Genomic DNA, 13,989 nt, shown 5'->3' with positions numbered 1-13,989 from the left:
CCCACCATGAGAAGTGGGGGGGGGGGTCCGATGGGCCCTGTTCCCCCCCCCCCCCTGTTTCTACACGCATGGGTTTCTAGCTGAGATTTCGCAACATTTAGCGTAGGATGAACAATTTGTTTTTGCTACCATAGGGAACCATGCGCTGATTTTGTACAAAAAAACTAATGCTGCACGTCGCTCTTTTTCACAATTTGGAGTGGTCTGCCAATTCGTGTGGGGTGTGCTGTGTCTCCTAATGTTACCATTTTTATTTGAGCCATATAACGTCTGAACACAACAATTGTTAGTAATCATTAAATCACGATTCAGCCGATGGACTTGACGAAAAATGTGGTTCAGCTGATGACTGGAAACGCTAGTTTTCTAGTGAGTCAATTAGCTCACGACTTTCCCATAATGATTTACTCATCAGGCGATGCATAATTAATTTCGAGTACAGCACAAGTCTGCATCTGAGTAGTCCTTGGCTCTCCGAAATCACATAACTATATTTGGTTTAAAATATCAGAACTCGTATAATATTGTGAAGCCTCTCCAAAGTTCTTTGGTCATGTGCAACGGTTAACAGTTCTTCCAAACTGGTATCCTGCAAACCTTTCGATCCTATAGCTCAGCGAAACTCTTACATGACTATTTCAGACTTTGGAAAAGGTTTATATGATCGTATACGACGGTGAGGAAATCTTATGAGACACTTCAGTGTTTTAACATGTTACATGGTCTTATAGCGTAGGAGAAGGCCTCATAAAACGGCGCAGCATTCTACATGTCCCATTTTGCGACAAGTCGACAGACAGACAGACAGGTGAAGGGCCAAAATAACACTCCATAATTTTGGTTTCGCTAGTAGTCTAGTCCATAGCTAAAAATTGTCTTTATTGTTTAATACTATGGGTCATTGAACCCACAATGGTCTAATGCATATTTGGGCCATTTTAAAATTTGTAAGTGCTCAAATTTTCAAGCCGTGACCACGTTACTTTAAGCACGCTCATTTTTTGAAACATTTTAGACATTCATAATGCTCTTCTTGAAACGGGAAAATTTACAATGATGTCTTATTTACCAAAACAAAGCTTAAGAGTGTTGAGTTTATCACATCTTTCTAAGCAAAATAATTGTTACGAATATGACATGTATGACTAGTTTTATTTTGATTTCACAGATGATACGAATTACGAGCTCAAATGGCATGAAACGTGTGAAAGATTATGAATTCATGTAAAACATTGTTCTTTTTCTGAACACGCGCGCGCGCGCACGCACGCACGCACGCACGCACGCACGCATATATATATATATATATATATATATATATATATATATATATGGTTTATATATATATAGTGGTTTATATATATATATGGTTTTATTTATATATATATAATATAATATATATATATATATATATAGATATATATATATATATAATATATATACATGGTATATGGTCATGGAGAGAGAGAGAGAGAGAGACATAATATATATATATATATATATATATATATATATATCATCTCTCTCTCTCTCTCTCTCTCTCTCTCTCTCTCTCTCTCCTCTCTCTCTCTCTCTCTCTCTCTCTCTCTCTCTCTCTCTCTCTCTCTCTCTCTCTCTCTCCTCTCTCCTCTCTCTTCTCTCTCTCTCTCTCTCTCTCTCTCTCTCTCTCTCTCTCTCTCTCTCTCTCTCTCTCTCTCTCTCTCTCTCTCTCTCTCTCTCTCTCTCTCTCTCTCTCTCTCTCTCTCTCTCCTCTCTCTCTCTCTCTCTCTCTCTCTCTCTCTCTCTCTCTCTCTCTCTCTCTCTCTTGTGCGGTTACGTGTAAATGTATGTGACATCTCGAATAGCGACGATCTCAAACAGGGACTGAAAGTGTTATGAATAGAAAACTTTGAAATGGCTTGCACTGCGTAATGTATTTACATACTCAAAGCCGCCACTCAACATATACGGCCGCATCAATTGGCGCCGTGTAAATCAATAAGCTGCACATGCAGCAAAGCACATATCACTATGAGCCATTTGCAAAAGCGTTGTATAATGACCTGACCTGACTTGAAAGCATCATGCTACACAACGACTTAATGCAGCAATGCTCGTCTGCAAGCCGACTCATGCGACATAATGACTCTTTCGGCCACTCATTTGGCCTCCGTGGAATCACTTGCATATTACCGCCCTACTGTTACCACACGTCCCAGGTCGCCGTACGCATGGTGAGCTCTCAGAGCCTTCGGTGTTACTGGTGACAACTTGTGAAAGCCCGAGTGCCCTTCAGCGTGATAGATTTTGAAAGGCGCTCGGTGAGGTGGTTAGTGACGCTCGCCACCTCCTGCCCAGACACTTAGATGAACGTGGTTTTGCTGACCAGTTTCTCCGACAGAAATTTATACGTGTCGTCCGGTGTCAGCATTCGCCCAATGTAAGTGCTCCTGGGGCTCTCTTGCGCTAAGGCCGTACTCCGCACTCCCGTACTTCCGATGCCGTCAAAAGCCACCTTACCATGTGACGTGGTAAGGGTTTTAACGAAGTTTAACCCTCAAAAAATTTGGGGGGCCGAATTGGCAAATCGATATAATGTTGTACCTACCCTCATGCCGATACAACCCACATTTCGAACGCAATTTGGTACCTTGACTGAAGTTAGCACTGTGACAATAGCACCCAGCTGATTCACTTGCGGTACAAATTTGGAGGTATGGGACGTCCAGGCCAGTCTTCCGTCGTTAGTAAATTTGAAATCGTTCGGTTGGGGCTAAATTATAACCAAAAACTCACTTTTGCGTTATGTTATGAGGAAACGTTTTTAGAGCAACAACACACGCAGCCATCTGCGCCGAAAGACCCTGGCGCATAAAGACAGAGGTTACTTCGACAAGCACTCTAGCACAAGACAACCGAAAGTCTGTCACTGTACTTTTTTGAAATAATCCAGTTGGAAGTTACGACAAATAATCATATGCGACAAACATTCTTTCCTCTCTTCTATTCTGTACTCTCGACTCTTCACAGATCTCCCTGGTGATATCGCTAGTAATTTCATGCGTATATCAATTTAGCCTGGCCTTTGCAAACATGCAAAAAAGTCATGTGAATGCAGTTGTTCAGCCTCGGTACTCGTGATATTTAAGATACATCACAGTAGGCTTACAGACCACGTCACTCGACAGAGGGCGCCCTGATCGACCCTGTTGAGTGGGCGGTAAGTCGTCGCCGTCACTTCCATTGATTTCAGCCGTGCTTTTGGTAGTGTCGACCATCATTTCCTTTTGTTAAAGCTGCAGTGGTATGTATCATGTCTATATATATATATATATATATATATATATATATATATATATATATATGTTGCATCGATCCCAAGTGGATGGAGAGCAGTCGTGCTGGTCGACGGTAGGTTGTATAGACGGAATCTCTCTCTCTCTTCCACTGACTCACGGCGTCCATCGGGGATCCTTGGCCGGCCCTATCCTTTCCAGCGTCTTCATGAATGACCCTTCATCTTACCTCCCTCATGGACGTTTAGTGTTCTACGCTGACGACACCCAATTGCTAGACTCAGCTCATCCAGACCAGCTTTGAAATCACGACAGGAGGAAACTATCCAAATCTCCCAATCCTGTTTCGCATCTAATTTCCGTAAAATGAGCCCCACCAAATCAACTCTTTTTCTCGGCATTCCACAATCCTTGAAGAAAATCTTATCTTTTTACCTTGACATTGCGTGACACAAATGAGACCTTCGGCGTCCGTGAAGATGCTGGGAAAGGGAATACTATTGAAAGTGCCCTTTCCTGGGGGGAGGGGGTGCACATATGTCATGTTGTCAAAAAGTGCATCCCCATCCTTCTCTGCTTATATATAATACATTACAACCCGAGGTTCATAAATTCCAAGCCCGAGGTCCGTAAATCTCTCACCCAGTCCCATGTTTTTGTGCGGCAAGTACTGTGGGGCAAGTACCGTCACTAATGTTTGTGGGCGAGATCCAATGAAGGTGACTGTTCAAGCGCTGCGCTGGCGCGGTGTTGCTACCTTGTCACCCACTGTGATGGCCTCGCTGTGTTCAGGGCCCTCAATGATCCGTGGGCTCCGGTTGAGATCCTGTCCCTGTTAACCCCATGTACCTGCTGTACGCCGGCGTGCCACCCGCGCGGCAGCGATAGGCGCCCAGGATCTGCCAGGTCTTCGCCTGTCTATGGCGCGCAGGTCTTTTTCATATTGCACGGCCTCGTCCTGGAGCCGCCTGTCGCCGACCACCATCGCCTCTCGCATCCGCAGGGAGCTTCGCGCCAGTCTGAATGTTATAGACGGTCCCGTTGTGTAATCATTGCTTGCTTGCCGTTTCGTGACATGTTGTGACGGTTGAAATTTTGGCTATCGATTTTGTTTTTGACGAAGTTGTGTGAACACAGGGATAGTCGGTGAGGTGCAAACGTGGTCGCGTTGTTCTCATGTTTAAATATTGCACCCATATTACTTTTGTAATTGTCCTGAACCAAACAAGCCATTTTGTACAGAACACAAACAAACAAAGGCACACCCTGAGTGCTGCGATGCCTCGAAATCTTAGACTACGCACAACCATCAACGTTGCTTCTTGACTAGATTCAAAGCATGCGAGTACAACCAGTGTCCAAAAACAAACATGACCGATGAAACCCATGCCTAAATAGAATGTTGACGGCATTAGGCACTTATACACCAGCAACACACGTTGAACACGTAGCAGAAGCAATGCTGTTAAGCCGTTTTTCTAATCACATCCGTCTTTGCGGTTACTGGCTGAATTAGCGCCGAGCGGAACTCTGCATGCATTTGTGCGCGTCCTCTTCGCACGAGGGAGCTAGATAATAATAGCAACCAGTTCGCTACGATTCACGCCGGCACGCTGAAGCGCGCCCGGCGCCACGAGTGTGTGTGTGTGTGTGTGTGTGTGTGGTGTGTGTGTGTGTGTGTGTGTGTGTGTGTGTGTGTGTGTGTGTGTGTGTGTGTGTGTGTGTGTGTTTGTGTGTGTGTGTGTGTGTGCGTGCGTGCGTGCGTGCGTGCGTGAGTGCGTGCGTGCGTGCGTGCGTGCGTGCGTGTGTGTGTGTGGGGGGGGGGGTCGTTACAGCAGGCTCGCTGGGGCGGTTCGCATCGCGCGTCTCCGAGCCAGTTTCATATGCCGGCTGACTCCAGTGCCCGCTCGCTCTGATGCAGACCCTTGCTTGAACACGGCCAGTGTTCGCCTGCCCTCTGAGCCAATTCTGAATCCTCTTGGCTCTTTGTTTTACCAACCGCCATCGCTAGGACTCACCGAAGCAGGGTATTGTTCTTTTACACATATTCTTCATTCAGCAATAATCGCGGCAATTCCACTGAATAAGCTTCCACTACGACGCCTCCCCGTGCCGTGGTGGATAGATGAAGTTAAAAAGGTCATCGCAAGTCGTAAACGTGTTCTTGCACAGTTTTCAACGCGATCATGAGAAATATCATTTACCCTCCCGTAACTCTGAACGCGCGCGAACCCGCAAAATCATAAGAGCAAGAAAACGACCTGGCTGACCTTATATAACACAATAATATTAATTGTATATATATATAAACATTATATATATATATATATATATATATATATAAACCTGGCTGACCTTAAATACAACAATACAGAGGATTATAACGTACCATTTTCTTTCTCAGCACACTGCGATACAATTAAGCCCACCGATAACGCTTCAGTAGGCCAGGATGAGCTATATTGCATTTTCTTCAGTCACGTACCTGACAGCATGCGGAAGTGACATTGAAGGTTTTTTGATCATTTGCGTTGTTCTCATTTCTCCCCGGGAGCATGGAAACACACAGTAATAATCTCGATCCCGAAAACAGGCAAGGACGCACATAATCCGGTCAACTATTGTCCCATAGCGCTCACCAACTGCCTGGGAAAGCTCCTGAATCGTATGGTTGACAAACGCCTTGCCTGAATCATTGATCGTGAAAAGCGGATCAGTAATGGGGATTTCAACGTAGCCGTACTACCTGTGGTCATATTATTCGCGTCAAAACAAACGTTCGTGGTGCATTTTGCTAAGAATGTCAACTCACTGCTGCGTTTCTAGACATTGGTCCCGCCTATGATGTGGTGTGTAAACCTGGTCTAACTTTCAAGCTTCATAAGTTAAGATTTAAGGGACATCTGGTAAACCACCTTGTGGAATTTTTCCTACGGAACGCGGCCGTTTCGTGTTATATGCCGATCGCCTGTCTCTAGTGTTTTTGTTCAAGAGAATGGTCTTGTACAAGGCAGCTGTATATCTCCAATGCTCTTCAACCCAATGATAGATAATTTATGTCATGATTGGGGTGTGTCATCAGTAACAAAACCAAGTGAGACAAAGAAATTCTTTGGCGCAGGAGTCCAAAAGCACAAAGCATAGAAAAATGTATTCCCAAAAACTAAAATTCGTAGCGCGCGAGCCAATCGAATATTGCCGTAAACCAACTCCCGGCGTTGCAGTCACCCTACGCTGGCTGGGCGACGTCCGCCGCCGCAGGTTACACCAAGCCGTGGACAGCAAGCAATACAAAATGCCTTTGCGTATGGAAAAGATGCTGCTGAGCGCTCCTTAAGCCGTCGTGCGAGAATGTCTCGGTCTAAGGTCTAACTTGCGATGTAAAAAATTGCCCGATGGATTGCCATATGGCGGAAACTTTAAGTGCTGTTGACTATGCACTCGTACAGGATGTTGGTTAGTATTGCTTCAGACCTTCACTTATCTAACACAGCTCACGTGATGCAAACAAAACCTTGCATAGCATATGACTCAGAATATATTGTCTGGTGAACGACTTTATACATATAGCAAGTTCTGCAGCCTATCCCACGGGCGTAGGGAGGGGGGGGGGGGTAGGGTGACAGCGCGGTGCTCCGGAACAAGTCGCGTAAGCCAAAGTCACAGCTGCTGTTCTGCCGGATGGCGGACCATGCCGGCACATAGTGGCCGACCACGCACTGGACGAGGTCCTTGAGAGTGCTGCTGGAGGTCTCGGTAGAGATATGAACTAGGAGCGGCAAGTGGCCAGTTCAACCACCTGAAAACACCAGCGAATATGTTAGAGCAAATTTGCTATGAACTGAGCATTAAATCATCCAAAATTTATTGCGCCTTTTTAGTGTATGTAATTATGCCGATATCCAGAGTCCTTAAATATGACGGAATACATGTTAACAAATTTATTATTTAGCATGAACCAACGAGCAAATGAAATAACATACTACGGCGAAATATATGGTTATGAGTAAATGCTCAAACGTGAGCACGTGAAATGTCCTTTGATACTTGATGAACTTTAAACATGCATTGCTATAACTTCGAAGATAATGAGTTTTCATATTTACGTGACATGGTTCGATGGTCCGATTCGTCGCTGGGCTGCCACGTTTCGGACAGAGCCGTTTTGAACGCCGGAGGTCAGAAGGTACAGCAGCTGCTGGTTTTTGCTCAGCTGCTGAATCAGGTCGACCGGCAGGTTTGGCACGTGTCCCGGCATACGCTTGAATGCCACAGCATCCCTCTCCCAGACCTCTCCGGCGCAGCTCTTACCGATGGGTCCAGAAAATTTCGATCCCGTGGTCGTGCCGTCCAAGCTCAGCAGCAGATGGAGGAGGTTCAGCTCGTTGCCGTACAGCTGGCAGATAAACCAGTGTACGGGTGACTCGGTGGCCAGCTTAGACAGCCGGAACACGTCGACTTTCGTCTCGATGTCGACGACCGCGTCATCACAGCCGAGCACACTGATGTGACTGTCGCACTTCGGGCTCACGGAGTGTAGCTCGTTGAGCAAGTGCAGGGTGCGGTCGAACTCGGACGTAAAATGAGCCACGTAGCGGCTGCCTGGCTCAGCGATGACAACCACGTGCTTTTCGACGGCATTCGCTTGACTCCGTGAGGCCCATGTAGCTCCTGCCTTCGCGGCCGTCGGAGTAGAGGATGGTCAAACCTGACTCGTGGATTGCTCCAGCATTTTGACGAGCCGTCTCCTTTCTCGCTCTGTTTCTTACGCAACAGATCTTCTTAGGATCTACGGTATTTGATTTCAAGTAGCCAGTCCGTCTCTGCTGTCTTGTTGAAATGCGTTGGTGATGCAGCAGTGGCCCGGTTCGAGCCATCGTAGCTGTCAACCGCCAGAGCAATGTTAGTCAGATAGTTAACGTTACCATCTACAGTGATAGTGATCTCAATCGGAATGAGCAGTCGGCGTCGTCGCCACCTTCTACCATGTACGGAACCGTGTAAGAGTCTGTGCTCTCGGCTGACTCGCCAGCGTTGAGACCACTTGGTCACGGAGCAGGCTCGGGGTCAGCACCAGCAGCCAGGGCTGGTTCAACAGGCGGCGCGGGCTCAGCAGTCGGCGGGGAAGCGACTCAGGTTCGGTAGCAGACGTCGCCTCACTGGCGACCGATCCACGACCCCCCTGGACTTGTCTGGCTATCCTCCACACCTCGCGAGTCTCCCTAGCCGCAGTCGTATCCCGGTGATATGACCACAGAATAAGCCTCCGTTGCCTGCAGTGGGCCTTCAAGGCAACCTCCTCTTGGTACACTGTGTAAGCAATTGGGCATGGAAAGCTGCGCTGAGACTTGCACTTGCATTTCGCGGTATCGAGGAGCTTGTTGAATTTCGCGGTGGCGGCGTTGCTGTGTAGCTATCTTTGTTTGATTCCTTGCTGATAGCTCTCTTGGGATGATATCCTTCTCGATCATTCTGGATTAATTTTGTCACGTATTATAGATCATGAACAGGGACCGCTTCGTTGGTTCACAATTCCATGATTTCTAACGTCGCGGTCTTGAAGATGGCATTAGTGAGATTCCTCTTCGATTCGCTCAGCCACCTGATGTGGCTCAAGGCTTTCCTGTAGTGGGCAGTTGGTAGTGAGGCGGTGGAGCCGGGTGGCCTACCACAAAATGTTTTGTGCGCGATGCTGTAACCTACGGCATGCTTATGCAAGTAAAAGTTCGAAACAAATGTTTCAGTGCCGGTAAAACTAAACTAATAAACCCGTATCGCCCACACAAGCATACAGATTGAAAATCAACATCACAGTGATGCGTAACAATTGTAAAGTTGAACCTGCGCCGGTCTGCTGGACCATTCTCATAACTGCACAGCTTTGGATTTTACCAAAAATTAGTCTTTTTGAATAAAAAGTCAGCTTAAACTGTTTGGCAACGTTTTGCTGGTGCTCTTCATTATACCTATTTCATACTTAATCCACCAGGCACTAGAAGTGTGGAAAGTGGCAAGTTCGAGGCTTCTTGGAGGATGGTCCCAGCGCATAAGATAGGTGGTGCTAGTATCGAATACGATTTTCTTGGCCTTTCAAAGAAAAAGTGCTCTCGCGTCACGAGTATAAACATTGGTGCGGTGCGACAGACCTGAAAGTTCATCATTAATTCGTGTGCCAAGGAAAAAATTGTCTCTGTTGATTCCAAGAGATTCACCCCCTCTATGGCACACCCTAGTCACACCATGACACACCATTCAGGCATGTCCTCGCCACTTTCCGCGGATCACGACGCCATTTGGGGCTCAGATGTAGGATCTGATCATCTATTGCTGCGCCTTCAAGACGCATTACAGAAGTTACAACAATGATCAAGGCGTTATGGTCTCCATTTTTCCGCTAAAAAATCGGCCATTATGATATTCGGTAGAGGGTGACGGGAAGCACCGGCATGTTTTCCCCAACTCGGCGGGCACTATATTTCTTTCTTTTCGACGATCAAATTTCTAGGCATTGTTCGCAACCCGAGACTGTCTATGTCCAAATACGTCGGACACGTCCGCACCAAATGCATGACACGTTTGCATTTGTTGAGGTGCATCTCGGGGTTGAGATACGGTTCTGACCAGCATACGCTTTTATGATTGTATTAATACTTGGTTCTTTCTGCTGTTGAATGTGGATCCGTGGTTATGCAGGTGGCGCGGAAGACAAAAATCCAGTCAAAAGTCTAAAATCTCTAACTGTTATATGGAATATTTTCTCGCCGCTTGCGCAAGGAGCACTGCGCGCATTCCCAATTTCGGCGCTCGAAGTGGATGCTTTCATCACACCTCTAGCCCTCCGACTGGGTGACCATATATGTGTGACGGCAAAATTTGCCGCCACACGTATATTGCCACGAATTCAACACACAAACCTGGACCAGCGGAATGTCGCGTCGGGCCTTACAATCGTGTCTCGGGTCATCGGTTCATAGCTTAAATATCGTCCTACCGCGGGCTTTCCTGTCACCTGATTTAGTAGTACCCCCTGGCAGCTGGCACCTCGAAGCGTTTTGTTTCTTTTTACTGACCCTAAACGCACCGTTACAACAGGTTATGTAGAACGGAAATTAAATCGCATGATTGCAAACTATCCACGTTGTCGCTTCATTTATACCGATGCTCCAGGGCTGAAAACCACACCGGATGCACGGTGCTCTATAACACACATTACTTACAAAAAATAGTTCACCAACTGCAACATCAGTTTATGTTGCAGAATTGTTTCGCCTAATTTCTTTCTTTGCAACACATCGAACGAAAAAATCATGGGACCAAACCCATAGTAATATGGATGGATTTTAGGGCGACCCTGCTGTCACTTATTAGCCCCGACTTCATTCACCACCCCCCTGTCAGTGTGCATATCCCTTTTACCATTCTTTACTCACGCAAGACAAAGCCACTATATTTTTGTGGGTGCCACGTCATCGGGGCATCACAGGGAGTGACCGGGCCGACCAATTGGCCAAGGAAGCATTGATGTCTCTTAACATAACACCAATACATGTTGACCATACTTTAACAAAAATGGACATTTGTAATTTGGCAAAACAAGTTTAGCAACGAAAAAGGACGGAAACCGCTAGTACCCGCCTTCATAACATAAAACCAGACATTACACCTTGGCCATTAGAAAACCATCCAGACCGTTTTGAAGGCAAAGTATTAACATGTCTTCGAAGCAGAAACAAAGCTTACACATAATTGCATTTAAAACACCATTTTCAATTGTGACAACCCTGTCATCGCTCCCTTTCAGTTAAACATATTTTGCTTGGATGTGGCAAGTTTTAACTGCAGCGAAATACATTGGGGGCATATCGTCGTCATCACAACGTTACATTGTCGTTAAGAGCTCTCTCAAGTAATGACCATCCGCATCCTGATCTTTTGTTCAATTTTCTTAGACGTGTTAATTGTCCTAAGCGTTGTAAAGGGTTATCAACTTAATCATAATATTTTCTTCTTCCATCACATTTTGAAGTTTGATTTTAAATAAACCTTTTAAATGCGTGAAATAGTCCGGAGGGACCGAAACGCCCTCAAATCAAATAGGGTAAGAGCAAACCGTATTGAGGATTACAATACACCGTGCAACCTGGCAACGGAGCGTTTCTCGCTTGTTGCGATCCGTCCCTTTCTGGACGTGTTCCTCTTTCTGTCAGTCCGGGCCGGCACCACCTTAAAGCCGGCACCAATGTTTCACACCGGACCAGCACAACCACCGCAGCAGCGCTAGTTCCGGCCACTCGGCAGCAACCAACCGATTGATAGCACAGGCCCTGAGATGCACGTGATCATCCTTGTATTGCACTGCTCGAGGGCTCAGGTTGTCAACTGAAGAAAGCAATAGAAAACAAAGCAAAAAAAAAACAAAAAAACAAAAACAAAAGCAAAAAAAAAACAAACTACTGCCACCTTTCTCTAGCGTCGCCGAGGACAGTGACGAACGCGATACGGAAACATGAGAACTTGCGATAAGTGCTCACGTTAAGATGATGGAAACATGCTGTTCCAGCACCGAACGGTGGGTCCTCCAGCCCAATTCCAGCATGGGCCCGCTAAGCCGAACTGGAGTCCATGTGCCGATTGTTGGAGCACCAGCAACTATTAGGGATGTTGTTGCGTCAGTGAGGATTCCTGCATCGATCCGGGTTCAACCGCTTGGGTCAAAGGACCTCCCGCGTCAGCGAGTGGACCAATGTGATATGATATACCAATCTAAGGGCTTCCGCATCGGCCAAGGATTCCTGCCCGTGTCGCCAGAGTGGCAGCCGAAAGACACTTCGCGTTGGGACGAAACTCCTCCTCGGCCCTTGAACGGGAAGAGCACTATGTCCCCTAGTGTTCCACTCAAGGGAGCACTTTTCCCAAAAAGAAATGAGGGGTTATATTGACCGAGGTTAAACAAAATAGGGAGCACCCGGGGCGATGGGTGGTAGGAAACGGGAACGCTCCATGCCAAACGACGGATTCTCAAAAGTACCTCGCATATATCAGCACTTGCTTCCGAAAATAAGGCATATCGTTACAAAATCAAAACTGCGCCTACGCACAGCTTTGAAGAGCGCCAATAATCTAAAAACGTCTTTGATCTTCCATCCCGAAGCCTAAGCGACCGGTGGGCGATGGGCAATAGTTGTCATTTATGCAAGCATAGGTGTAGAAACAGGGGTTTCACTTAACACTTTTCAAATTAAGAACACCTTTCAAATTGAGGTCGCGTTTAGCTTACTTTACACCACATTAAACATACGTGCCGATTTACCTAGCTCACCAGCCATCTTCTTCGAAATGCGTCATCTTTTTCGTTTGTTCATTGGCCATCGCTTAGTGCCACAACCGCAGACCAGAGCCGCGCGGCCCTTGGAGACTGCAACGCCGGGTGTCGAGGCTGTTGCGCGAACTGCGAGCGCGCATGTTCAGGACCATATTACATTATTTTTTTTATCAGCAATCATTTCTGACCGAATCATGAGCATTTTAAGATGAACATGGATAAGCCATGTTGATATAAGTTTGCGACCCTATTTCATCCAAATATACGTTTAGAGAGTTCTCAATATCTCTAAAAAGCACAAAAAAACATGGAACTGGAGTATATATGACAAGTATTGGACCACCTGAGGCGATTAGGGATGTTGTTGCGTTAATGAGGCCTCCGGGGCCGACTGCGTGGGCCAGGAGGCTTCCGGTGTCAGGGACGGGAACAATGTGGTCCGGTATTTCTAATGGCCTCCAGATCGACCAGGAGATCTCGCCCTGTGCCGCCAGATGACAGCCAGAAGGTAATTTGCGAAGGGACGGAGCGGCCCCTCAGCGCTTGATAGGAACTCGAATGTGCCCCTAGTGTTTTACTCAAGGCGCCCCTTGCCCAGAGGGGTCGGGTTGCATAACCTTGCATAAGGGGCCCTATTATTGTTGAGTAGAGTGATGATCTCATCATTGTTGAATAGAGTGGGTCGAAATAGATTAAAAAACGAACAAGGTCATGCCATGTTTGCCTGAAAACGCCCATTTGTTTTCGGCACGGATTAGCGAAAAAAAATACTCGAAAGGTTTGAACAAGCGCGCCCGCAACCTCGAGAGCAAGGACAGCGATGGTCTCGGTTGCAGCCTCCGTAAAACCGAACGGGGTGGGCCATTGCAAGTGTCACCAGACGGCAAGCGTCGTGATAATCTGTCTTCTGGACAGATTAATAGTTACAGAAACACAAAAATAGAGATTATACCTTTACACTTCCATTCCAGTGCCACCACCAGATTTTGGCACCACTTTGAGGTGATTTAACACGGGCTCGGGTTGGAGTCAAATTGACCCCCTCCAGAATGTCTTTTCGGAATGGTTTCCGAACGGTGCGGCGTAGCCGCGCCAAATTTGACATTGCTGTAGACGATTGAATAGCGGATTGTATGACATCACAAATTGAGATTTACCTTCTAAGGTCGCTAACCTGTGGCAGGTCAAAGTCAGACCATGGTTTCAGCGACGGCAATTTCTAAGGAATCTTCCAATCTGATCCAACAACGGAGTGTTAGAAGAAGCCACAAATATCTGAGATACTTTCTTAGGCAACACAACAGTTGAATGAACAAATTACATCGGCCTATGGTCAGGTATGAAGGTCAGACCAAGGTCAAAATCAACCTGCTTTATTACTTTAGGGCTTGC

This window comes from Pollicipes pollicipes, unplaced genomic scaffold, assembly GCF_011947565.3.
Source record: "Pollicipes pollicipes isolate AB1234 unplaced genomic scaffold, Ppol_2.1 Scaffold_6686;HRSCAF=7923_pilon_pilon_pilon, whole genome shotgun sequence".
NCBI lineage: Eukaryota > Metazoa > Arthropoda > Thecostraca > Pollicipedomorpha > Pollicipedidae > Pollicipes > Pollicipes pollicipes.
Note: the sequence above shows the minus strand (reverse complement) of the source record.